This window comes from Rhineura floridana, chromosome 6, assembly GCF_030035675.1.
Source record: "Rhineura floridana isolate rRhiFlo1 chromosome 6, rRhiFlo1.hap2, whole genome shotgun sequence".
In the NCBI taxonomy this organism is placed as follows: Eukaryota; Metazoa; Chordata; class Lepidosauria; order Squamata; family Rhineuridae; genus Rhineura; species Rhineura floridana.
The window spans coordinates 40526763-40554582 of NC_084485.1; the positions used below are offsets into that span (position 1 = coordinate 40526763).

General features: G+C 40.3%; 1 protein-coding gene across 16 annotated transcripts in view; it reads left to right on the plus strand.

Annotated features, from left to right (window-relative positions):
• Nucleotides 1–27820, plus strand: part of PTPRT (protein tyrosine phosphatase receptor type T) — a 977341-nt gene that overhangs the window by 178598 nt on the left and 770923 nt on the right. The window contains exon 1 of one of the 16 annotated variants that reach the window (XM_061631527.1): nucleotides 25126–25171. The exons of the other annotated variants lie outside the window; for them this stretch is intronic. The gene's annotated coding sequence lies outside the window, so the exon portion shown is untranslated. Of the gene's footprint in view, nucleotides 1–25125; nucleotides 25172–27820 lie in introns of those variants that run through there. 16 annotated transcript variants of the gene reach the window in all.

Below are 27820 nucleotides of genomic sequence, written 5' to 3' on the forward strand. Positions count from 1 at the left end.
CTGAAAAAGTCCTCAAGTTGCATTCTCTATCCAGTACACCACTTCACCACATGGGGCAATATGTCACACAGTTCTAGCCCTAGCTGTTCCTAGTAGATTCTCCTGTGACAGCTTGATCCCCTAATTTAGGGTAGCCCTTCTGCTCTTATTGGATTCCAACTCCCAAATAATCTCTGAACATTGGTCATGTTGGCTGGGACTGATGGGGGTTGCACTGTCCCTGCCCTTCTCCTGGTAAAAGTCATCCGTCAGGGCAACCAAGGCCGATTCAGTCTTATAGCGAGGCCAGAATTGGAATTTGCTAGATTAGCTGGGCTGGTTCACACTGCAGCTGACTTCAGCTGAATTTCAGATTAAAGCTTTTCTCATCGCAATAGGGTTTAAAGGTTCACACTTCTTACCTTATATGAGCCCTCAAACTGCTTTTTTCCATTCATACTGAAGGCAAAGGGTCAATCTCACAGCTTCCTAATGACCACGCCCTCTCAAGGTCACTTCCTCTGTAGCAGGCTTGCAGAATGGGAGCCAGCAGGAGAAAGGAAACAAAGGGAGGAGGAGGGAGTGGGCAGGGACTCACCAAAGCATCAGAGCTAAGCATGTACATGTCCTTAGAGATGTGAAGCACAGACAGGGTTTCCTTCCCTTTTTGGATTTAAAGTGAATTGATTTGCTTCAGATTTAAAGGGGAAAGCAGCAGGAAGGCCCTTTGCCTGCTACATCACTGCGAATTTAACAGGTATGCAGGTAGGGTCAATCTCAATTTAATCTGCCATGTGAATGAACCCTCTGTTTCATCCAAAAGTGTTTGTAATTGGTATGCCAGAACCCTCTCAATCACTTTCCCTAAAAATGGGGTATTTGCAACTGGGAAGTAGTTGTCATCAACCATTAGGTACAGGGTAGGTTTTTTCAGTAAAGATGTGTTGGCTACATCCCGATTCTTCTTGGTCATATCCTCTCAGCAAGCTTAAATAAGCCAAGAAGAACACCGGTCAAGAAGACACATTGCTGGGTGCATCATCACAAGCACCTTGTCCATGTCATCACAGCACACCAACTGACACTGATCCCAAGAAGCTGCAGCAGACCTTTAACTGAACACCTCACTAGGGACAACAGTAAATGTGGATGGGGCATTAAGATTGCTACAGAGGCGAGTAACTTTACCCTCAAATTCCTTTGCAAACAATTCATAATGGGCTTTCAGAGTGTCTAAAACTCCATTTTGTAGAATAGGGATGTGTGTGTAAAGTGCTCTGCTCAGTTATTGACTCTAAAGAAAGATGAGAATCCATTTCTCTTTTGTATCCTTTATTGTTTCCCTTAAGCATAACTAAATTTAGCAGAGACTTAAAAAAAAAAATACAACACAGCTCTGGGTTGTTGGATAGCAGCCCATAATGCATTTTTAGTTGAAGTTGTGTTGTATTAAAGTTCAGTGAATCTATAATCTGTTTATATTTCACCTGTCAGTCAAATCAACATCCTTAATCTTCTTGCCTATAACAGGCAGCAAAGGGAATCCAATTGTAAATGTGTGGGTTGCATTGATTTGATTGGCACATAAAATAGGAACTGACAGGTGGCTGCTTTCATTCAGGGAACTCTGCCAGTTTGATTCCAGGTAGTTCTCAAAACAGGGCAACTCCATCTTTGAAGGGAAATGCCACTCCTGATTTGTCTGTGTTAGAAAAGGTAAGGGAAGCCACCTTCTTTTAAATGGCTGTTTTACAAGTCACTTTTCCAACTACTATCATTAAGGCAACAAATCTTAGCCCTCTTTTTATGAACATGTAGATGAGGTTATCATATTTGGACACATAATGCGAAGACACAGTTCACTAGAAAATACAATAATGCTGGGAGAAACAGAAGGGAGTAGAAAAAGAGGACAGCCAAACAAGAGATGGATTGATTCCATAAAGGAAGCCACAGACCTGAACTTACAAGATCTGAACAGGGTGGTTCATGACAGATGCTATTGGAGGTCGCTGATTCATAGCGTCACCATAAGTCATGATCGACTTGAAGGCACATGACAACAACAACAACAACAACAGAAACTGAAATGTTAGATTTGTTTTCTTATGGGGTTTTGTTTGTTTTGCTAAATTACACTTTCAGAAAAGGTTAGATGACATGGGTTTATGCAGCTCTTTAATATTCGTTTCCTGGTGAAGTTTAGACTTGTAGCTTCGATCCTTCCCTGCAGGGGGTGGTGGAGAGATTAAGATGGTCTGTCCCCGGGTACTAATGGAATCCACTGGATTCCTGAATGCCCTGGGAGAGTTCCCAGTAGATAGAGCAGGTGATCCTGTTGAAGCCCTTGTCACACTGTGGAACAGCAAGGTGCATCGGGCTCTTGACACAGTTGCCCCCGAGTGCCCTCTCCAGCATTGTGGAGCCCAGTTTGCACCTTGCACACAAGTGAGCTACAGGCAATGAAACAGGCTGGACAACGGCTAGAGCACAAGTGGCAAAAGACATCCTGTGAGGCTGATTGGGCACGAGTAAAACATCATAACCATGCCTAAAGTGTGATGGTGAAGTTGGCGAAGAAGGCCCACTTCTCTGATTCCATCGCATCCTCAAGTAGCCAAAGATTCCTGTGTAAACTTTTCAGTCATGGGATAAGACGATAAGTTTTCTTATGGACTGGTAACTAGGTAAAGAAGCAGAGAGTAGAAATAAATGTTCTCACAATGGAGGGATATAAGAAGGGGGCTCTGTATTAGAACCAGTTCTTTTTAACATGTCCAAAAAAGATCTGGTGTTAAAGGTTAGTGGTGAGGTTGCCAAGTGCTCTGATGACACCAAATTGCTCAGAGTATTAAGAACAAACAGGGTTGTGAGGAGCTCCCAAATAATCTTTCCATACTGGGTGAATAGGCAGTAAAGTTGCAAATGCTGTTTCATGTAAGTAAGGATAAAAAGTTATGTATATTGGGGGGGAAATCCTGATGCCATATATATACCTCATCTCTTTCGTTGCGAGTTCAGACTCCACAGCTGGCAATGAAAGAGAGGAGGATGGCAGGTTTGATTGTTTGCATGCTTTTTGAGTTCTGTGGGATTTACTCCCATATAATCATGCTTAGGATAGGTGAAACTGACCTGGGGGAAGGGTAGGGAGGGTAAGGGGAGGGGGAGGGGGAGGGAGAAGGGGGGAGGGGAGGATATTGGGTGGGCGGGCACTGGGCAGAAGGGAAGCCCCTTTCCTTTCTAAAAGGAAAACATTGTGAACAGTATCATTCTTTTTCAGGGTCTCTCCCACCTTTTCATTCTACAGCAGGCACATGTAGCCTCCCACCCAAATTTAAACCAAAGCTGTCCCTGGCCACATCCACAGCAGACCTTTATTTTACTGTAGACAGTCATGGCTTCTCTCATTTTGAACTCTCGATTCTCTCTGACTGTTTTGCGTATCGCAATGAAAATTTGGAGGGTTGTTAAGCAAGAGTTTCTGAGTTCAAGACTATAAGTTTTGTAAGGTTTGTTTTGAAATGAGCTTATGGGATGCATCAGAATGACATGGGGGGTATTTTCAATTTAACATTGTGGCATGTGAAAAATCCATGCTGGCTATAGTATACAGCCACCCTTGTGGCTGTATAAAAAGGCAGTCTTAGCCACCAAGGCTACCTGGGCCTCAAGTGACAAAGATGAATCTAGGAGCACCCCAAAACTACTTTCAAAGGGAGAATAACTCCATCCAGAACAGGCAAATGGCCAATCTCTGAGACACTGGAAACTCCCACAAGGAATGTTTTCAAGGATATAGTGAATCATTTCATGATGGACTGATGGATAGATGTTAACTTACATCCAGCTACCCTATTTTCAGAATAATCGTAGCTATACAGGCTGCACATCTTGAGGAGCTATATTTATCAAGGTGTTTTGTCTCTCTCTTCTTGTAAGGAGTTTTCTTAACTCTAAGTTTTAGGGCCAGTTCTTTCCTTTGACATGTTTGCAGAAAAGCAGTGCATATTTGGGATCATTTTGGTTCTCTTCCGGCATAGCATGTCATCTCTGTGCAGTTTTCATAACACCAAAATAGACACATTTCAGATATAGTTGTGTGAAGTGTTTTGATTTATTTTAAAGCAGTCATTTAGCACAAAGCAGCCATGGGGAAGAGAGTTGCTGCTGCTGTTTCATTTCTTTCCTTGGGAAAAAAAAAGCACAAGTCTATTGACATGCCATGAGAGCACACACAGACAGCTAACCTAGAGGCTTAGGAGCTCTCAAACATAGTATGTCTATAAAAGCCCCCAATGACTGTATCACACAGCTATCAAAAGAGATTTTCCATCTTCCGGCTGCATTTTTGGCACATATTCTTTGAATCAAAGGCCATGGGACTCAGAGCTTCTCTCCAAGGCTGTGCCTGAAATTTTGTCTTCCTTTAGGTTTTAATCTGATGTGCTGGGTTCTCCTCCCCATAGGAGAATATGGTGAGACAAAGCCAGGGTTGCATACAGATCCCCCACCCCTACTCCCAGGATATGTTTTGTTTTGCTGTATTGATGGAAATGTTGCCTTTTGAAATTTTGCAAATTGTTTTGCAGACTATGCTAATAGTTGATTTTTTTTGGCACCGTTTATTGTTCAATAGCTTTTCTGTTAAAGCAAGTGTTGCCGAAGCTTGGCAAGCATTCCAGATTGGATGTATTAATAATCATGTTAAAATTAGTCTATAGACAATAACATGGCACTTTTAGATTGCTTCTGAATCTTCTGATGTGCTGCTTACAGAGACTGGTGCTCTGACAGATAATGTAGTTCAGTGTGGATATTTTTATGTTCATCCTACTCACTTGACTAGGGTGGAAACAGCTTTGCTTCTCAATCTGTAGGTAGTAATAAAAAATTTGCTTTGAGTTTCAACTGTGAAAACAATTATTATTTGCCATATCCAGTTTAGAGACAGACACACCTTTGCCATTCAAGTCTTTGTACATAACACTGATTGATATTTTTTAAAAAATACCTACAGTGTGATAGAGAATTTTCCTGCACTGTTTCCATACCTCATTTCTGCTTCTCTGTGGAAGAGTCCCTGTTTTAAATTGTAGACTTACTAACAGGTCAAATATTACAGCCAGTTTCAGGTGATTAAAATGCAACCTCAGTTGTTAGAAATAACCCAGTGCTCACTGGTCTGTCAAGAGTTTTCAGTGTCTTATGCTAACTAACCCTCACACGGTTTATAATATAGTCTTCTAAACTTAGCTGTTGGGAGTATTTTATCCTTCTTGCTTTACCTTGGGGTTAAGGTTTCTGGTCTATATTATTTTTCTATGTGTTCACTTATAAGTCTATTTCATCTTGTTTCCACATTAATCTGCAAATCTTCATCATCATCATAATCAATCATCATCATCAACATCTGCACAAATTTAAACAAGTATTTTTAAAATATATTTTGATACATATTTGAAATGTGACCTGCACTGGAACATTCAGGAAATGCAAAAGCCAATGACTAAGTTCCCATCTTCATATTATTTCCAAGAAGTCTATCAGGCCAGTTTTGCATTAAAATTCACAAACCATGGAGGTGTATTCAGGTGTTGCCTGAACATACAAACCCCAGATGTGCCCACTCATGTTGCCCCACACACTCAGTCCCCAACTGTCCCCATGGTGAGTAGGGAAGGTCTGCAGGGGGCTTCTGGTTACATTTACCTGAACATGAGTAAAGTCCTCTACATGATAAGGAACTCTGATGAAGTAGGGTCTCTGATCACATTAGACATTGTGCTGGAGCCCAAGCAAATGCAAATAGAAGCTTCTTCCACATCTGTAGACAAGTAGGGCAAAAGAAAGGTGAGGTGGCACTGCTTGTAGGTTCAAGCCAAGCAGGATCTTGCTTGTTTTCCCACTTTGAACCTTTCCTTTTTGTAAGCATGCCTATTGGTCACATTCTGGACCAATCAGCCCAAAAAAAGATACATGCAGTTTGGATGTGCTCCCTTGGGAGTTAAGTGATTTTAAAATGGGCTTTGAAATCTTGCTTGCCAGCTGATATTGGTGACTGAGGAGTGGAACTCCTAGAATAAAATTTTGAGAACAAGGGATATTATATATGATACTTTTCACAATTTTAATGGGATATGGGATGCTTCCCCAGAAACCTTTGATTACAACAATATTGCCACAAAACAACAATTGCTTAAAGGTGGTACTCTGTCCAACTTTTTACACTGTTGACACAAAAAAAATTACTCCCCACCCCTCCTTTTCCACCTTTGCTTCACTTTTATCATCTTTCCTCTAATTTTTTATCTTGTCATTTATCTGGTTGAAAATTAATTCCCAAGAGGCCCAAGACTACAACAAAGGAGACATAATTGAATTATCAGATACTTCCTTCCTTCCTTTTCTCTTTTTTTTCTATGTTACTCAAAGGGATGATACATAGCATTTCAACACTTTTTCAGTTTGTATTCTAATTTTAGTTAAATTATCTCCCTTAATTTATATTATTATTTTAGATCAGTGGTTCCCAACCCAGGGGGGCCGCGAAGTAATCCAGAGGGGGCCGTGAACAGTAAAGAAATGAATTATATATTAATTTTTTAAAAAAGTCTTCACTCCTTCTACACTGTCTGCTTCCCACTGGCGCTGCAGATGACACCTCCCCCTTGCTCCAAACGAGAGGGGAGGCCTTTTGCTGAAGCGCCAGAGCTTCTTTCAGGTGCACTAAGGGCAGGCATCTGCCTATAAAATACATGGCAGATGCGAAAGGAGGCTGAGGGTGGAGCTACCAGGAAGAAGAGAGGATTACTATCACTGATTCCTGTCTCCTTGCACAGCCGCTACTGGCAACGCCCTTACTTCTTTTTGTGAGGCTTATAAAGGGGGTCCCGTGCTCATAAAGGTTGGGAACCACTGTTTTAGATAATGGAAAATTGTTATCAACTACTGCTAGAACTTTGTGCACCACTGCCTTGGTTGATGTTGAAATATACATTTGGTTTTCTTGTGGCTTTTTTGAAAGCAGCAGGGGGAAAAATGGCCTGCAAATTTAGGAGAAGGTAATGAATGTGGAGATTCCTTTGCTTTTCATCCATCCTGGGGAAATAGAAAACCATGATGTGTGAACAAGGACTTGGTTACTATGGCAATGAAAGCTCTATCATTATGCATCTCTGTGGTGAACTCTTAGCAAAATGAAAAGAAACCAGAAACTCTAGCTGTCTTGAAACTGTCCAGGAACTGCCCAGAGTGCTGAAATATCTAGCTGTTAGAATATGAATATTACAAGGAGTCATCTTAGCCGGCATGTTTAGGTTCAAACTGTTACATGAACTGCAAAACAATACAATTAGTATGAGTTACATAAATTGCTGGAACAAAAAGCATGTGGCCTTTTACATTTCCATGAAATCATAGTATGATTCTACTCCATGGGCACGAGCTAGGCAAAGTTAAGCACTTTTAAATCCATTGATTTTAAGTGGGAAAGATTAAAGCTTTGCCTTAACTCCCTCATTGAAAGCAATAGATTTTAAAAGTGCATAATTTTGGCTGGATAGTTTCATTGCACTGTGCAGTAGTCATTAAAACAACTTGGGTGAAGATTTTCTCTGTGTTCAGATTTTCTTTCTTTCTTGGAAAAGCTCTCTTGACTTTTATTTACCATTTTGCTTAAAAGAAAGAATTTATTATTCAGTAGAGAAATGGAAAGTTGAAAATTATCCACTATGATCTAAAATGATTAAAAAAATACTTTGAATAATGTTTGGATCCACCCTCCCTCTAGTCTGCTCTGGAAATAATTTGGGGAACCCAAGTTATTTTGCTGAGCATGCTCCATAGACTTGGCACAATTAGACCTAATCCTAGTCCTCCATGAAATTTCCCCTTATCAGGACAACACCTTAGCCAGACAGCAAAGAGAGGTCATATTTGGCACTATGCTAGGCATTCCAGCATCTATGAATGCTACTGTGAAAATGTGTGGTAGTACCTATAGATATTGGAGGGCCTCACACAGCACCTGATGCAAGTGCTCTGTGTCACAACGGTAAATTGCAGGGAAGGGAAGGCTTGCATTGTGTGCTGCATGCGCTCTCTCTCTCTCTCTCTGTCGTGTGTGCGTGTGTGCGAGCATGCTGGGGAGACAGAATGCATCCAATTTGGATTGGACCTACTGTAGTTCCCTTTTTATTTAAGATTCTTCCTCATCACTAATAACTGCACTTCCCCTTAGTATTCAAAGTATGATTATTTATCTGTCAGTCACACATTTCTTTGGACATGGAAAGATCCATGTAATTATTGATAAATGAGAGAAGGGTTTTTTATTTTATTTTTTTCAGAATAATAGTACATTTTAAATCTCATTTAAAGCAAAACCAAATCCCAGTAGTATCTTGCAGTAAAAACACTTAGAAATGGAAATGGAGTGCCTTCAAGTCAAATCCGACTTATGGCTACCCTATGAATAGGGTGTTCATGGTAAGTGTTATTCATAGGGGGTTTACCATTGTCTCCCTCTGAGAATAGTTCTCCCCAGTTGACTAGGGCCTGCTCAGCTTGCCACAGCTGCACAAGCCAGCCCCTTCCTTGTCCACAACTGCCAGCTGGGGGACAACTGGGCTCCTTGGGACTATGCAGCTTGCCCACGGCTGCACAGGTGGCAGGGCACGTAACCCCTGAGCCACTCACTGTCGGGGTGATCTTTAGCCAGCCCTTGACACCCAGGAGACACAGTGGGGATTTGAACTCACAGACTCTGGACTCCCAGCCTGGCTCTCCTCCCCACTGTGCTATACTAGCTTAAAAAAAAAAACAACCCTTAAGTTATCCACATTTGTGTAGTCTCATTGAAGGTCCTCTGGAGTGAGCAACTGGAAAGTTGTGCTCTTGACAGAATAGTACTAATTTCTTTCTGAGCATGCTAGATATCCCCACCCCCCAAATCATGTTAAAATGCCCTGTGCAGAATGTTTCATGTAGTGGATGAAATGAATAGCAATAATTATGGACTGTTCAACAAAAGCACAATGGTTTTAGAAAACAAATAACTAGATGCTGTACAGATGAGAAATTCCATGTTGTAGAAAGCCATCCATTAGTGAGAGGGGGAGGGGCTTGACTGCCTTAAGCATCTGCAAATTGAGGTAGAGACCTCTTCTCAGCAGTAAAACACTACTGTTGAATAATTTTTCCTACCAAGCAGCCAGCTAAGATGGGCACCAGCATTTGTCACTGTGAATTGACTTTATCTTAAGGAAGAACCATTATAGATAAGCAGCTTTTTCTCCCTTGTATTTAGGAAAAATATGAAAGAATCTTAAAGTCAGCATGTGGTGGAAAATGATGTACATAAGCCACTGAAAAGCAAATGCAAAAATTCCACGTCGTACCAAATCATTTTAAAGTGGAAAGAACTGCAGGGGAAGGAGTAAGGATCACAGAAAAAGATAAACATGTGGTGAATCATTATAAAAATGCCATCTCTGAAAGATTACTGGTTGCAGACAAGATCGTGGTGGCTTGGAAGAGGGATTGATAGAATCTCAGAACCTGAGTTCACTTCTGTTGTTTCCCTCAGATGCATTTGTTGTTGCCTCTAGCATGTCAGTCAGCCATTGAACACAAAGAATTGGGATTCTTTATCTCAGTGTTACTGCTACTCATGGAAGGTTGCTGTCTAAAGTATGGGGCTATCCAAGGTTCATCATATATTCATCAATCTGAATAGACTCATGGATTTCAATGTATCTACTCGATCTACCATCTACTGGTGGTGGAATGCTGAGTTTTCTGCCTTACCCATAGGAATCTTGTTGTGGTTGGTATGGTATTGCATTTAAGAAATCATCACTGTCTTTTGTTTTTCTTTTTCTATTTGCATTTCATTTACCTTTATCCTCACACCCTTTCATCCATAGAAGCAACAACAGTGGTTCCATGCGCTCTGCTCAACCTTCTTAAACCCACTGCTGATGCACCTTGTTGTTTGTTTCTTGCCCAATAGTGGTAAAAAATAATTCACATACTGGGCAGCATGGCTGCAATTGTGCTCTTCATAAGCTGCTGCCTATGAAGGTAGACCAAGGGTGCTTTCACATTGCACTTTATTATGTTATGATGATTTCTTACCTGGTAATTTGCACATTATATTTGAGCTTTCACACGACATGCCGGGTAGCTCCGGAATTCTGGTGGAATGTAGTGCAAGTGTAGCTCTAATTTCCGCAATAAATGATACCAGAAATAATCCGTTAGCAAGACTGGGAACCCGGAAGATCATGGGAGTGTTTTGCTAGCTGCTGCCACTCACATAACAGGCATCCCAGCATGCAGTGCATTCCCACCCTTTAGTCATGCAGGTTGTTTCTTTTTTTGCCTGACGAACATTGTACCGGTATTCTGGCATCGGCGCAGATAGCAGCATTTCCCCCACACACCCATCTTGATGCAGCTAAAACAATTTAAAAAGTCAGATCATACAGAGAGAGAGCTTACATGGCGACGGGACAAGATCTTAAACCTCCTATACAGTGGGGAACAGTGTGCATGGGTGAGGGACGAAAACAAGCTGTGTGAAAGACAGTTGTGCGAAATGCTGCTATATCAGCTGAAAAAGTACTGTTCCTTATCGCAAGAGGTACTGCAGTGTGAAAGGGATTTTAGAAATCGGGACAAAAGCGCTACCTTTTAAATCCTTTAAACTAGCACTATTAGCCCCATGTGTGAAAGCAGCCCAAATCACGTGTGCTTTCTCTCTGTCAATTATATTCACTGGTATTGAGTTGGCTGATGAAGTGAGTTTATAGCAGCCCACAGGGAAGACAGAAAAGGGTAGAGAATCTTCTTATTCATTTCTCGGACCTCTTTCTGAAGTGAAGGGTCAAATCTGTGAAGGCATTTGGATGTTAAAATGTAGGGGCAGGGCATTCCAGTCAGGAGATTGCCAGCCCTACTTGGATATGGATATCTTTGCAGAGGATTCCTAATCAAGCTTTACCAACAACACAATCCAAACCATATCTAGTGAGAAGTAAGTCCTTTTGGGTTCTATGGGGCTTAGTGCCTTAGTAAGTGTGTTTGGAATTGCAGCCCTTCAGGGATATCCATCTTTACTCCTGAGTGCTCCCATCTAACATCTCCACAACACTAGGCTCCTTTCTTCCTACAATGGTCTTCTGGTGACTGGCCTGGCCTGAAGGCATTTAAACCCTTCTTGCCGAAAGCAAGTAGGCTAGATTAAATGTTCCCTACCCAGGCTCCATCTTTTAGCTAAGATTTCTATCTTAATTTCCAATCAGAGAAATGTTTTTGTAGGTATTGTATATGCCAAGCAACTGTGTTTGAACCTTAATGTATCATGCTTAATGACATCACTGAGACCCATCCCATGATGTCACTTGGACCCGCCCCATGACATCACTCGGACCCGCCCCATGACATCACTCATGCCAGCCCCCAAAAATCTCAGCGTTTGGGATGCTTCTGACCTGGCAACCCTAACTGGAAGAGAGGGGGGTTAAGGAAGATATTCTCCTCTGTACCAGCTACTACTGATATCTGATTGTAGCACATCTGTGGCTAAAAGGTAGAGAAGAGTTTCCTTACTTTGTCCTCACTCATTTAGCAACAACAAAATACCAAATAAGAACCAACAAATTGAAAGAACACATTTTCCCCAGAAAATATCCTTCATAAGTCCTTGACTGCAAGATCCACTGGGCACCCATCTTTTCTAGATAAACTCTTGCCCATGAAAGTGAATTGTGGGTCAACAAAGAACAATGTATCTCACTGATAGTAGATTTCCATCCAGCATCTCTTAAGTATCACTAGACAAATGGAGAAAGCTACCCATTGTTAGCAAACTCTGAACATCTTGTTGAAGCAACCAGCAATCCTCCTGTTATAGCACTTTGCCAGCCTCCAAATCTATGGAGATTGTTAGTGAGAGCTGTACCTAAACCACCAGTCATCATTCCTGGATCAAATCCTTGTGAATTCATACACTGTATCGGAGACAGTTGCCTTCAAGAGCAGTATGACTGGCAGAAGTTACTGTATCAAATAAAACAACAGCTGCATATTCTGTAATGCAATTTACTTGAATGCAAATTTCTAGGATGCCATCATCAATATGTGGATAAAACAGCTGAAAAACACATATCTCTTGAGAATATAAATTCACAATGTTGACTAAAAAATTGGAACAACCAGTTGGAAAGCACTTCAAGTAATCACAGTTTCTCTGATTTAACAGTTGTTACAACAGAGTTGCTATCTAATACACTGGGAATCCAGAAAGACTTCTGAAGATATAGATATGACTAATTAATATGACCTGGCCTCAGCTTGAAGGATAATATGTGACATCACTCAACTACAGCAAATGCAACACTTTTGAATATTCCATCGTGGGTGTTCTAGAACAGCCACCTTGGCCAAAGCAGCTGGAGGTGGAAGCTGAATTGTTTTGATGTAAAACTTTAAAACATTTAATAAAAGAAATAAATATGGTTTTACTGAGTAGCGGCATCCTTTTGGAATCCAGAGCAACCCTGTTTGAAATGCTGTTGGATGCTTTTGAAGTCCTCTGTCTATCTAGAGACATCCAGAGCCACATTGTAGTGAGCTCTTCTGTATCTTCCTAGCCTGAGTTACCCAGCAAGATTTTTATATGGCTGGGCTGTAAGGGCTGTGGTATCCCGCATGCTGGAAGCTTGACTCCCTGCAGCAGAGGATAAAGGCTACCTTGAGCAGGGAAGGGAGAGCTGGGGAGTCAGAGAGATAGCAGGTGGGTAACAGGACAACTGGATGGAGTCAGCTGCATAGGCCTAGAAACTAGCAAGAGCATACACAAAAGGTGAACAAACCATATTATTTTCCCCTTCACTTCTGGAGCCGTGATCCACCTGAACAGGGAGGAGAAACACTGCAGTCTTAAGGACTTTGACAATGAGTAGAATTCTGCCACCATTATTCCAAAATCTGGACCTCTGACTTAAATTTTACCAGAATGGAATTATCTGAAAGTCAGAATCTTGGAGTAATTACAGAGCAAAACTATTGGTTCCACACATTCCTTCATTTTGAGAGGCTTTGCCATGGGAAAATCCAATTTAAGCTTTAAAATTTCATTCGCCCCTGAGTTTCACAGTAGTATCTTTTTTCAATCTAGTCGAGCCATTTCAGTGGTGGATATTTATTCTTATTATTGTGCAAAGTACTTTATATTTCACAATTCCTTAAAGTAGGGTGTTCTTTATTCAACTTTATAGATAGGGGGCTGAAGTTAGGAGTGAGCAGCTTCCTTAAGGTCGTTCAACTGAGAAGGAGCTGATGCATTTCTGTGAGGGGGAAAAGTTCTCTAAGATAAAGAAACTTGCATTAATTGAAGATTATTGTCATACAAATTAATAATGTGCAAAAATGCCAGTTAAGAAAGATAGAAATTAATCATGAGAGGTTCAATTTTGACCTTCTAAGTTCAAATCAATCTTTTTCTCAAAATGGACTCTGTTGACTCCCATTTGTAGTTGCCTGCATCAGTGGGGTTGCCTGCATAAATAGTCACCTACATAGTGGGATAGCTGCAGTGTCTGAAATAATCCATACTCTTCTTACAGTCTTTGAGTTAGAGCTTGCAATTGTTATTACTAACATGTCATTTATTATTACTAACTTGTTATTACTAACTTGTGGTCCATGCGCAGTTGTTCATAGAATATTGTTAGTGATAAAACAAGGTATTTTGTCACTTCTTCAAGTTGCAAAGCTTCCACTAAATGAATATGAAGGTAGACCATTCTAAAGTGTGACCAAGTGACCAAATTCATATTTTTCTGTTCCTTTACTTTCTCATAGTTGACCTATATTTTCTCTCCCCATCAGTTCAAAGGGTACCAGTATTATCCTATTCTCTTGAGCAGAGTAACTCTTGATTTACAGTGAGTGGATAATCAGATGTTATCTCACAAACTGAAAGTAAAACAGAGTCAAAGCCCTGGTTTCCCTTGTTGGCATTAAGAGAAAAAGTTCTAAAGAAGCTCCATTGCTCTTTAGCTGGCATTTCTCATTCAACTCCCACAGTCCCTTTAGAATTGATCAGATTTTTTCCGTAGTCTGAAATGTATGTAAAATGCTCTTTGATGTGCTGATTTCTCTGTTTTCACTGGATTTAGGTTTCCTGCTTGAGGCAAAATAATAATAATCTGTGACACTCCATTAACTATCGGTAATGGTTCCTCTTGCCCACGTTTATGAGAAATCTGCAATAAATAAATAAGTTAGTTAGTTATTTTTACAAGCCCTGTAAGTATGTGGTGCTCTTTTAGTTTCTGTTCTTGAGAGGTTTACAGAAGAGCATATTGTGCATGTATACTAAATCCCAGATGAAGACTTTTCAACATTTTTTTTACAGTGTGGCATATTTTACATTTTTTATGTTGTCTATGCCAATATGCATTTGTGGGGAAATTATCAGCAGTTACTGAATAATATGTGCTTAATTCCTCTGAATGCCAGTGACATGTGATCAGGCAGGCACTAAGTGAACTCCCAGTTTTAATTTTGGGGTCAATAAAAAGTAGTGCTTTCAACAACTCTTCATATCCTGAAAATGAGGAACTTATTTAACTTTGAAAAATCCTGTTCACTGCTATTTTCCCCTTCTGGCAGCTGCTCCGGTAAGATTTTCCTTCTCATTACTGTACAATCTTCCTCTATAGTCACATAGGTTAGCCCAGGCAATCAGGGATCATGTTGTGAACAGGATGATAAATCAGACTGTATAACCAATCAGATTTGACATTGTTGATTATTTTACTGAGAGCAAATGAAGCCAATTCATCTCAAGAGGAATGCTTCATGTCCATTCTCAAAGCAATTACTAAAATATCAACTAAAATGGGGGAAGTGAGGTTTCTGACACTGATAAAAATATATCCCTCTGTCAACTTAGCCCTTATAACCTTTAACTCACATGAAAAACCATCCATTACACTAAGTGTTTAGGTAGGTGCAGGCTAGTAGTTTACACTCTGATGAGAATTAAATGTTTTCCTCAAAGACCACATCTAAGTTCAGCTAAAAGAGTGGGAAACTCTTAATTTACACTGAGTGAATAATCAGATGCTATCTCACAAACTGAAAGTAAGGCAGAGTTACTTTCATAACTTCAGTTATGAATTGGGTTTTGATAAATAGATGTGTGCACTACTCTGCTTTCCAACTACCATTATTTTTAATATTTGGCATAATGCATAAGGGAATTGTTAGGTTTATAAAGATGAATCCATAAAAATACTGAATGTGACTTGTTCTGGATAATCAGGTGAAGCTACATGTGAAAATCTGCAATTGTATTTCCTGATTTTTTAAAAAACAACTTCTTCATTACTTTTTATTAGAGTACCGTGGTTAGAAGAAACATACCCAACATTTTCCTTCTGTACCAGTTTCCAGATTGAAATTCTTGCCCCCTAAAAAAACTGTTGTAAGCCCTGTGTGTGTGTGTGTGTGTGTGTGTGTGTGTGTGTGTGTGTGTGTGTGTGTGTGTAAATGGTCTATGCATTATCTGAATACTGTGAATCGAATAGATTTCATGGTCTGTTTAAATTCAGTGCAAATTCTTAAGGATATAACTTTCTCCAAATCAAACCATCATGTTCCCTGTATTGCTGCCTTGAAAATGAAAGCAATTAAAGTTGTAGGAAAATAAATGCATTATAGAAAATGTGATTGAAGATATCATAGGATGGAGAGATGTTACATTCTTTACATAGATATCTAACTTAGTTATCACATAGATAATGATAGCTAATACATTGACAGTAGACCCATCTAAAAATGAAAAGAGATCCTGGACAATTAACATCTCTGAATACGTATCAAAGAACTCTGAATACATGTCGATTACATTGTAGAATTGAGGCTGCAAAAGAAATATCAGGAATGATTTTATGTACAGAAGTGGGTGGAATTAAGAATTCACTACAAATGTATGCAGCATAAATCAGAGAATTGCACATACACTTAGCAAAATGTCCTAGGACTCACTGTGAAAACAGAGGCCATTGCTCAATATGCAAATGAGACTAGTGGTTTGATGTTTGCGACTGGCTTCCCCCAAAGAATCCTGAGAAGTGTAGTTTGTGAAGGGTGCTGAGAGGAGACTCCTGTTCCGTTGAGAGAGCTCCAACGGCCAGAATGGTTTAACAGTCAGCCATTCTGATTGAAGGTCTGTGAGGGGAACAGGGCGTTTCCTAGCAACTCTCAGCACCCTTCACTAACTACACTTCCCAGGATTCTTTGAGAGAAGCCATGACTGTCCAAAGTGAAATAAAGGCCTGGTGTGGATGTGGTGAGGGACAGCTTTGGTTTAAATTTGGGTGGGAAGCTACATGTGCCTGCTGTAGAATAAAAGGTGAGGGAAACACTGAAAAGCAATGATGCTGTTCACAATGTTTTCTTTTTGGAAAGAAAAGGGTTTTCCCCTCTGCCCAGTGCCCACCCATCCAATCTCCTCCCCTGCCCCTTCCCTGGGTCACTGTTAGACTACAAGCTGGAAGACCAGGATTCAAATCCCCATACAGCCATGCAGCTGACTAGGTGACCTTGGGCCAGTCACTGCCTCTCCACCTCAGAGGAAGGTAATAGTAAAACCACCTCTGAATACCATATACCATGAAAACCCTATTCAAAGGGTTGCCATAAGTTTGGTCGACTTGAAGGCAGTCAATTTCCATTTTCAAATATGATTGCACAGAAATAAATCCCATTGAACTCAAAAAGTATGCAAATGATCAAACTAGGGTTGCCAGGTCCAAGAGGTCTTCTGTATCTTTAAAAGTTGGGCAGGGGGAAGGGAGAATTTCACCTTGTGGTTTTTCCCATTACAGTGTTGCAAGAAAGCCTGTACCTGGCTGAATTTTCTCTTCTCTTAAAGATACAGAATCATCCTCAGGCCCTGAGCCTGGCAACCCTAGATCAAACCCACCCTCCCTTCTCCCTCCTATGCCCTCCCTCTTGCCCCTTCCCTCCCCTTTCCTTTGCCCCTCACTCCCCATCCCTTTTCAATCCCCCCTTCCCCTTCCTCCTCCTCCCCCTCCCCTTCCCATGGTCACTTTTACCTATCTTAAGCATGATTGCATGGAAGTAAATAACATTGAACTCTATAAGCATGCAAATGATCAAACCTCCCCTCCCCCTTCCTTTGCCCCCCTCCAATACGCTCCTTCCCCTTCCCTCTTCCCCTCCTCCTCCCCCATGGTCAGTTTTTCCTATCCTAACCATGATTGCATAGGAGTAAATCCCATTGAACTCAATAAGCATGCAAATGATCAGACCTGCTCTTCCCCTCCTCCCCCTCTCCTGTCCTGCCCTCCTTCCCCTCTTCCTTCTTCCTCCTCCCCTGCCCACTCCAGCCCTCCACCCCTTCCCCCGGTCAGTTTTACCTATCCTAAGCATGATTGCATGGGAGTAAATCACACTGAACTCAGTAAGCATGCAAATGATCAAACCTGTCTTTCTCCGCCCCTCCCCGTTCTGCCTGCTCCCATCTCAGTCCTCCCCTCCGCCTTTCCTCCCCTCCCTCCTCCCCTCCCTCCTCCTCTCCTCTCCTCCCCATCCCCTGTGGTCAGTTTCACCTATTCTAAGCATGATTGCAGGGGAGTAAATCCCACTGAACTCAATAAGCATGCAAATGATCAATCCATGCAAGCTTGCACAGGATCCCATTTCTTACCTCCCAGATTAAAAAGCAGGGAAATTCACTAATAGGCAAAAAACCCTTGCGGTAAGAATGTATCTATAGCCCACAGATATTTCTATCCAACTTTAAAAAGCAGGGAAATTGGTCAGCTATAGTGAATGTACCAGGGGAGAAGGAGACCTGACCTCGTCTCTGAGATATTGTACTGCCCTACAAATTTGTTAAAATGCAAACACAATTTGGGTTGGTCTTTCAGAGTCCAATCCACTTGCTGTGTAGTTTGCAAGAATTTGGTAACATGTGCCTCTGAGCATATGGTGAGTGGTGGCAACACCTGCAGTCAACCCAAAGAATAGAAAGAAGACATGTGCTGTGCTGATCTTGTTTTAGCAGGGAGGAAGCAACATTATTGAGACAGTTGATATAGTTCAGATAGTCACTTTGAATATGTCTGATTTATTTTGCAAATTTAGGGAAGTTTCCGATAGGAAATCATTTTCTTTCTTTTTTTCTATTTCTGTGAATATGTGAAGTACAGCAACACTTTGCAAAATTTACACTAAAAAAAACTCCAAACATAATTGTGGAATAATGGCACTGACTTCTGCAGAATACAGTGGATCTCAGGAGTGTCTCAATTTGCACAAGATAAAACAGTGGGAAGTGAAATATATTCTAGCAAAATTCTAGGTGTGCTCTATGTTTTTAATTGACCGTGCCCATCTTGCCTTAAATGAAGTGGTTTAAACATAGCAGGCTGAAAACATGCATCCTCTTTTTTCCAACAGCTACAGTCAAGCAGCAACATATTGTAATCAGTCTGATTTTACATCAAACTGCAGTTTCAGATTCAACTGTTAATGCACTCAAAATAGAAATAGAACATAACCAACAATTTGAAATACAAAACGCTGTCTTCACCATCATATGACATTGACCAATAAAAAGGCTTTGAAATTAATAAAAATAAATTTGACACAGATTTCTAGGATGAATAATGAGGGAAATAAAATGTTCTTGTTTAGATTATCTGTAGAAACAGTAGTAACACAGGAAAGAAGCAAAGTAAGAAAACCAACAAACATACAAAAATATAATTCTCCATCTTTGGAGATGGCAGGTATTGCCACCACTCACTATATGCTCAAAGGCACATGATACCAAATTCTTGCAAGCTACACAGCAAGTGGATTGGACTCTGAAAGACCAACTCAAATTGTGTTTGCATTTTGACAAATTTGTAGGGCAGTACAATATCTCAGAGAGGAGGTGAGGTCTCCTGCTCCCCTGGTGCGTTCACTATAGCTGCCCGATTTCCCTGCTTTTTAAAGTTTGACAGAAATGTCTGTTGGGGATAAATTCTTAAACCACAAGGGTTTTTGCCTGTTAGTGACTAATATAAAATACAATGTGAGAAAGAACAGAAATAATTGCAATACCATTAAAAATCAGTAGGGATATTTAATGTAATGGATGTGCCATCTCCAGTCACAAATCCACAGAAACGCCGCAGACCACCTGAATGAAGCCCAAAGACCACTGGTTGTTCACAGACCACAGTTTGAGAGCCCCTAGTCTAAATAACAGAAGTCAGCAGGGGAGGAAGAAGGTTTAGTTGCCACCTCATTTCTGTCCTTAACTGTGTCTGGGTGGACTTGAGAGTTTTCTGTTACTATCCTGTTCTTCTTGTAGCAACACAATAAAATTCTCATCCAGCTTCCAGACTGGCATGTTATGTTACTTTCACTTTCTCTTGTATAAGTGAATTTTGCCATTCATTTATTTGAGGAAAAGTAAAGTGCTCTTCTTGGAACACGGTTGTAGTAAAGTAAAATCTTTTTACTGCCTTGATTTGCTTACTTTTGTTTTCCCCCATAATTTTAAACTGCTTTTGCTTCTGTTCTTCTCTTTTCAGAATTGTTTTAAGTAGCAATCCTATATTCATTTCTACGGGACTTATGTTATAAGATTATGCTGTTAATGTGTTGAGTATTCTTTTATCTTGAATCTGGATATTTTAATAGAAACCTGGCATTATTAGTAATTACGATCTTTGAAGCACTTTACAGAGATTTAGAGATAAGACAGACCCTGTGTGCAGCTTCACAGTCTAAGGGACATGATCCGAAAGGAAAGAAAGGACAAGCTTTTCTCCCTGGGAGTATGGAAGCAAGCAGATTGGAGGTTTTTCTTCTCTGGCTGATGGATGAAGCCAGACTGGTCTTTACTTGTCATGATGTTCCTCCTGGAAAGTTCCATACTACTTGGTGTTCTCACTGGTGGCAGAGACTAGATTGTGTTTTGCTGATTATTTCATAAACTGTTCATAATATTTCATCCACTTTTTTGTTGATGGGTAGGCAATATGAGTAATTGATGCCCACAGGAATAGCACATGATGGTGATTATGGCGTTGGATGCATTATTTACCTTTTTGAGGATAGATGATCTCTAGGATGATACACTTGTGTAGCAAGAGAGATAATAGCAGATGGATCAGGTTCATTTTTTTCTTCTCAGAGAGAAGAAAAGGAAACAAGGCAGGAGAAGGGATTGCAGTTCTCATGAATAGTAGATGAAACTGACAGGGCAGGCACTGAAGTCAAGAATGAGTAAGTAACAAAGAGCCCTGGGTGTGTGCCCTCATACAAGCAGCCACCTGTCTCTCCAAAAACAATCTACGTTGACAGAATACAATATTTTTGTCCTCACTTTATTACAGTGCTTCTGTTACTATGGAAACCAAAGATTGAAAGGCAGATAAAGTGTCCTAGAGGGAAGTGAGGAGAGGGCAGTGCAGGCATTCTCTGCAGTATACAAAGATTTGCATCCAACATTATTGTCCCGAGAACATAAGAAAAGGCCTGCTGCACCAGTTGAAGCTTCTCGTTTCCCATTTTGGTCTACCCTTTCTCACTGCTGCCCGCTCTGACATTGGTATTTAGCATAATGGCTCTTAACATGGGGATTTCATATAGTGATTGTTATCAACCGTTCATTGACCTGTCCTCCATGGATTTGTTTTATCCCCTTAAAAATCCATCTAAGCTGGTGGCCATCACCAGGGGTGGCCCTACCTTAAGACAAAATGAGGGAGTCATCTCAAGCAGCAATTGCTGGGGGGCCGGGAGTGGCAGTGAGGCACTGACGGACAAAACTGTGTACCCTCTAGGCAACCTGCTTCTGTTAGGTGTGGTGGAGGATGCTGTCCCATCACCATTGTTGAAGTAAGGTTTGTCTCCCAGGCTGCTGAGCTTCTGTACATGGAATGGAAGGGGTGCCTTTTGTCCTTTTTCTCAGGCAGTAGAATGCCTTGGGCCAGCCCTTGCCATCACCACAGTAGTTCAGTATGCTAAATAACATGTTTATATTATGCAGTCTATCCCATCAGGTAGACCTGGTGTGCTGAGTAATTTAAAAGAGCCATAATTCTCCAAAGTCTTTTTCAGACCTTCTTGTATGTAGATGCAATGTGTGAAGGAGGGGAAGAAGGAGACAAAAATGCACTGCTTGTCCTGCTCAGATGATGTATGTGCTGCTGCCCTCACCTGACCATACACAGACTCAGTGTGATGTTTAGAAGGACACCTATGTGTAGATAGTTTTGCTCATATAGGTGCTCCTTCTGATCAGGATCCCTAATCCTACAGGGTTCCCAATCACATAGAGCACCCATGCATGTCTAGATGTATGCTTGTAGGCTCTCCTTTGTAGACAGCACATGTACAGTGAAGGGTGGGCATATACAGTGTTGGTGGTAGGGCCATCTGAGTGGAGAGTATTTGAAGAGGGCTACGTGTGTTATATTTTCATGTAAATATGAAGGCTAACTCATCTGTGTGTCTACTTTCATCAACCAAATACAGATGATATTGCAATGATAATGGGATCAAGCCTCATTGCTTTTCTGATATCTGGTCCAGACTTTCATTTTTCAGTATGCAGCTGTCATTAAAAATATTAGGTATATGGTTGGAACACCATGCTGCTACAAGATCATCTAAATGTTATTCAGCCTAGATCTGTCTGATGGAAAGTTGTGAGAAGAACATTTTAAACATCCTAAGAACTTCAAAGGATTCTACTATCTGCTGTGGTAGATAGAATACAAAATGAACATTTCAGCTGGGCATAGGACATTTCTCTTTGACTATTTACAGCACTGTATGGATCAAAGACAATACTGCTCTTTTAAGAGAGCATATTCATTGTGTTGGAACTGTAATCATTATTTCACAGGTCACCAATATTATCTCTTTTATATTTAATTTGGCTCTGGTGGTCCATTCACCATAGCCTCAGAATTATCATGATTTCTTTCAAGAAAAGGATGAAGAAAAGTGGGAAATTCTTTACAAAAGCACATTTAATATACATATTTTTTCCTTGGGCCTTCTTAGCTTTATCTCAACTGTGCATGTGGAATGAAGAGATGCTTGGAATATTACAGTAGTTAAGCATGTTTCTTCATGCTTAATTAATTAAATAAATAAGTAACTTCCTAGTTAATCTAGAATCTTGGAGCTGGCAAAGAGTTAAAGTGCTTTAGTCTGTGGTAGAGATGGGCGAGAATTTCTATTCTGTTTGCATTTGAAGCTGAATTGATCAAATTCGCATTTCCTGAAACAATATAAGAACCAAAATATAGCCATCCTTTTGATTCACACATATTTGAATTTTGCAATGCAGTTTGCCAACCAACCATTGTTTACAAACATACATATATTAGGAGAAAATATGCATAAAAATGAATATATGAGTGAAAATAACATTCAGAAATGCACTATATGACGAGAAATGGCTTGTAGGAATGTGTACATTAGTCAAAACTGTTTACAAAAATGTGTTTATTAGGAGAAATTCACACTAAAATGCTGGAGAATTTTCATAAGGATTTTTTACTGCAGAAATGTGGAGAACTGAATTTAAGATTGGAAAAATTAAAAAAAGGAGAGAACTGAAACTGACATTCTAAAGAAATTGACATTCTAAATCTTTCCATCCCTAATGTGTGGCTCAGTTGTATACCTGTGAGAGAAAGAGGAAAGAGAGCTATTTCAATGTGATAAATGAAGCATAAAACAGATCCTAGCAAATGTGAATTAAGAAGAAAAGGCTGTGTTTTGGATAGAAAATGAAGAGAACTGCCTGCCAGTGCTAAGACCAGGGATGCTAGAGAGCAATTTTGAAATAGCTCTATACTCACTGTGTAATAAGTTAATGGAGATAAATATGTAATCTCTTTAAATATTTTGTTGGCTTCTAACCATACATTAACTGTACTTCTGTACTTATCGTATTGCAATGGCCTACAGTTTCCTGTGGAAAAACTGCAGTGTTCCAACCTTTCCCCCAGTGTTTGGCTGTGAATCAAAGCTACATTTTAATAATAATAATAATAATAATAATAATAATAATAATAATAATAATAATAATAATAATAATAATAATAGTTCTTTTTCTTTTCTCTTTTTAAAGGCGTAATCCATTCAAATTTAAGCCCCTCAACTTTAATATGAAAGTTAGACATGTGCTTAATTTTGTTCCACTGCAAGCTAAAACTGGTCACTTTAGCTTACCTGGGGACACATTTTAATTAATTCCATTTAATATTCAATTAATACATTTTAATTATTATTAATTATTTTTCACCCTTCACCCAAAGGTCTTTGGGTGGCTTACAACCATATTAAAACACAACACCAAAATCAACCTAAAATCACAAAATAGTGTGTATCCTAAAAATATACTTCTCAGGTGTCAAAAGCCAGGCTGTGAAGAGGTGTGTCTCCAGCGTTCACCTAAAACTGTGCAATGAATTTTCCAGGTGCACCTTGGTGGAGAGGAGGGATGGAAAAATCTGTCCATTTCAGTTCTCTCAATTTCTCATTTTTCCAATCTTAAATTCAGTTGTCTGTATTTCTGTAGAAATTTTCACATTTTTTTAAAAAAAGTTTCTCATGAAGATTCTCCAGCATTTTAACACAATTTTCTCCTAATAAACACATTTTGGTATATATTTTTGCAAGCCATGTCCCATCATATAATACATTTTGTATGTTATTTTCACTCATATATTCATTTTTATTCACACTTTCTCCAAATATATACATTTTTGTAAACATTGGTTGGCAAAGTGCATCACAAAATTTGAACAACTCTGAATTTCAAAGGATGGTTGTGTTTAGTTTTTCATATTATTTTGGAAAGTGTGATTTGTATAGATTTGGCTTGAAATGTGAACTGAATAGAAATTCTTGCTCATCCCTAGTGGGGAGGGAATTCCACAACTTAGAGGCCAGCACATAGAATGCTCTCTCCTGGCCACTACCCCTGAGCTTTTGAGGATGACAGAGCTACCAAAAGAGCCCCCTTGGCTGATCTCAACACCTGAGAAGGTCTGTAGAGAAGAGGGCGGTCAGATATTTGGGACCTAAGTCATTTTGGGCTTTAAACACTAGCATGGGCACATTTAATTGGCCCCCAAAATGAACTGGCAACCAATGCAGCTGTTTTAAAACAGGAGTTATATGAGTTCCAAAAGGAACCCCAGCCAGTAACATGGATGCTGCATTTTGGATCAGTTGGAAGCTTCCAACTGATGTTCAAGGGCAGCCCCACATAGAGCACATTGCAAGAATCAAATCTGGAAGTTACCAGAGCGTGGAGTATTCTGGCCAAGTAATCTCTATCCAAAAGGGGCTGAAGCCGGCAAATCAGCCGGAGCTGGAAAAAGGCACTCCTAGCCACTGAGACCACCCGAGTCTCCAGTGACATGTTGGATGCAGGAGTACCCCCTAAGCTGCGGACCTGCTCCTTCCAGGGGAGTGCAACCCCATCCAGAACAGGCCATCTCCCCACCTCCTGGAAAGAGAACTCTGGACACATAGCACCTCTTGTCTTTTCAGGATTTGCCCTCAGTTTATTGGCCCATATCCAGTTCATCACCACCTCTGTCCTGATCCAGAACCTCAACTGCCTCTCCTGATTCAGATGGAACAAGAGTTGGGTGTTATATGCATATTGATGGCACCTCACTCAAATCTCCTGATGACAGCTCCCTGAGGCTTCATTAAGACATTAAATAGCATGGGGGACAAAATGAAACACTGTGGAACACCACAGAACAACTCCCATGGTGCCAAACAGTAGCCTCCCGTAAGTACTTTTTGCAAGCGTCCCTGGAGATATGAGCAGAACCACTGAAGTACAGTGCCCCCAACCCCCCTTTCTGAGATGCTCTGAAAGGATACTGTGGTAAACAAGATCAAAAGCCCCTGAGAGACCAAGGAGGAGCAGGATCACACTCCACCTTTCTCTTTCCTGACAGATGTCATCAATCAGGGCAACCAAGTCAGTTTCAGTGCCATGGCCAGGCCTGAAGACAGACTGGAATGGATCCAAGTAATCAGTTTCCTTGAAGTATGCTTGAAGCTGGACCGCCACCACCTTCTCAAGCACCTTTCCCAAAAAGTGAATATTCGCCATTGGGTGATGATACTTGTTTAACACTTCTGGGTCCAGGGAGATCTTCTTAAGAAGGGGACGCACCACTGCCTCCTTCAAGGCATAATAATACATAAAGTAATCCATAGCAATATTTCATATATGCTCAATTTTAAACCTAGAATTGTACCTTGGTTCAACAAATTTTGGAACAGTTGTTTCTGGCAGATACATATTCTTCTCAGAGCTAGAAGTCAAACAGAATATTCAAAAATGATGCTTTGAGTGTAAAAGGGGGAGTACCGAAGTTGGAGTTATCAGTTTATAAAACATCTGAAGTTGGGGAGATTCTAGTCGTATGTTTTAAACTATTTCATTCTCCAACTTTTTTGTATCATCAAAATAGCTATGGACCTTTTGACCTTCTGCTGGGCATACGTGTCTGCTGCAGGTTGAAAGTGACGTGGCCTTGAAGTTTCTGGAATGAATGCCAGTTCAAATGTCTGCTGTCCATATGAATGCTGAAAAGCTAGTTTGGGAAACCTCCTCCAACAAAAGGCCTTAAACTCTGTTTATTTGTCTCCCCGGTACATAATGTACCTTTAATCTCTGTACAGTGAAAAGTGAAATCATTGTGGGAGAGAGGGAGGAAGGGAGATGGAGAGGAGTTGCTAAAGGTAATCCATAATGATAAATAGGCACGTTTTTTGGGGGGTCTCTTTTAGTTTATTGAAAGACAAATGTTGGTTATATTTGTAAATGCTAAATTACGATTTTTCCAATTGTGTGTTGTATTAGTTTCCTCTTGCGACTGGAGAAGCCACTCAGTTCTAGGAGTTAAGTGCAATCAGTTTAATTCCAGTGGTAAGAAATTTTGCAAATCTTTTCAGGTGTCTAACCACCCAGAAACTGGGAACAAGAACTGAAGAGGTCTTATTTATTTATTATTTAATTTGTATCCCACCCTTTCTCCCAGCAGGAACCCAGGATGGCAAACAAAGTGCTAAAAACACTTTAAAACATCATAAAAACAGATCTTAAAATACATTAAAACAAAACAGTGTTAAAAACATTATTAAAAAACATATTAAGCAATTCTAACACAGACACAGACTGGGATAGGTCTCAACCTAAAAGGCTTGTTGAAAGAGGAAAGAGGTCTTCAATAATGTTTCCTAGCAGCAGTACCCTCAGGTATTGCAGGGTCATGGAACTTCCCCTGTTGGGCTAGACTCACCCTCCAGTCTTCTTCTGTTGTAATCTCCCTATTAGCCTCTTGAAACTGTGCTTTCCTGGAACTCTCTATAGATGTGAACACATTAGTCGCCTACAGCAAAGCATTTCCATTAGCCTCTCCTGGAGGGGGAACAGGTTGATCTGCCAATCAGTTGTGAAATCTCTTCGAAGCTGAATTTTAAAAGAATACACTCAATCTGATTGCACCAGGTTTTACAGTAAACTGGTGGGGTATGACCAGTGTTGCGTGCCCCTGTTTTCAGAAGAGAGAGGTGGAGACACACTGGAACTGGCACCACAGTGAGTGTATCTCTACCCTAGGTTTCTTTCACATCCAGAATTTATGTTCTGCTGACCACCAAGGCCTTTCATACATATCCAACAGTGCATCTCCAACAGGTCAGCAGAGTTACCTTGTCACATAAATGTCTAGAGTTATAGAATTATTTTGGAAAATCATCTAATTTAATGGAATAGAACCAAAGAGGAAGTATAACTTTACACAGGAGCAACAATTTTGGAAAGACACAATAAATCAGTCATTGCCAACTTGGTGCCCTCCAGATGATGTTGGACCACAATACCCATTGCCCCTGACCTCTGGCCATGCTTGCTGAGCCTCATGGGAGTTGTAGTTCAACAACATCTGGAGGGCACTATGTTGGCTACCCTCTGAAATGAATATGTAGCTCAAGGAACCAGTTCCAGCAGCTAATCCTGGTGTTGGGTCACTCCTGCATTGGACATCCACCCATCTGCATCTTATAAGCCAGCAGTTCCATTTGAGAATTTACATTGGCTGGATTTGTAATCATATAAAGGAATGTCTACAAACTGAAATTCAAAAATCAGAATACATAGAAAATAATGTGTAATCCTCCCCAGATTCTCTATTTTTGTCCATAAAGCTCCAGTGTATTATTACTGTTGTTGTTGTTGTTGAATTTCTAACTCACCCTTCCTCCTGAAGGAGCTCTGGGTGGCAAACATAAACAAGACAATTTAACAAGAAAAATAAAAGCATACAAAATAAAAACAGTTAAAAACATTCCAAAACACAATTACAATTAAAATCATTCTAAACCACAATATTGAACAGTTTTGAAATGTAGTATTATTAGGAGGCTGAAGAACTCACTTGGTATATTTATTGTCAGGATTTTGGATGGGCCCATAGATAGTTCCTTTGCTTTGTATTTAATGGCTATGCTTTATAATCTTTAGTTTTGTTTTCTATCCTGCTGAGTATTAGGGTTAGTGAATGGAGTATTGAATGAAGAGAATACATAAGAATGGGATCCTTCTATTGCACATTTACTAAAACCTTGCACATAATCTCCATGTTAGAGGATGTGAGTAATTCATACTTGTCTTTTATTTATTTATTTATTTGATTTGTATCCTGCCTTTCCTCCCAGTAGGAGCCCAGGGCAGCAAACA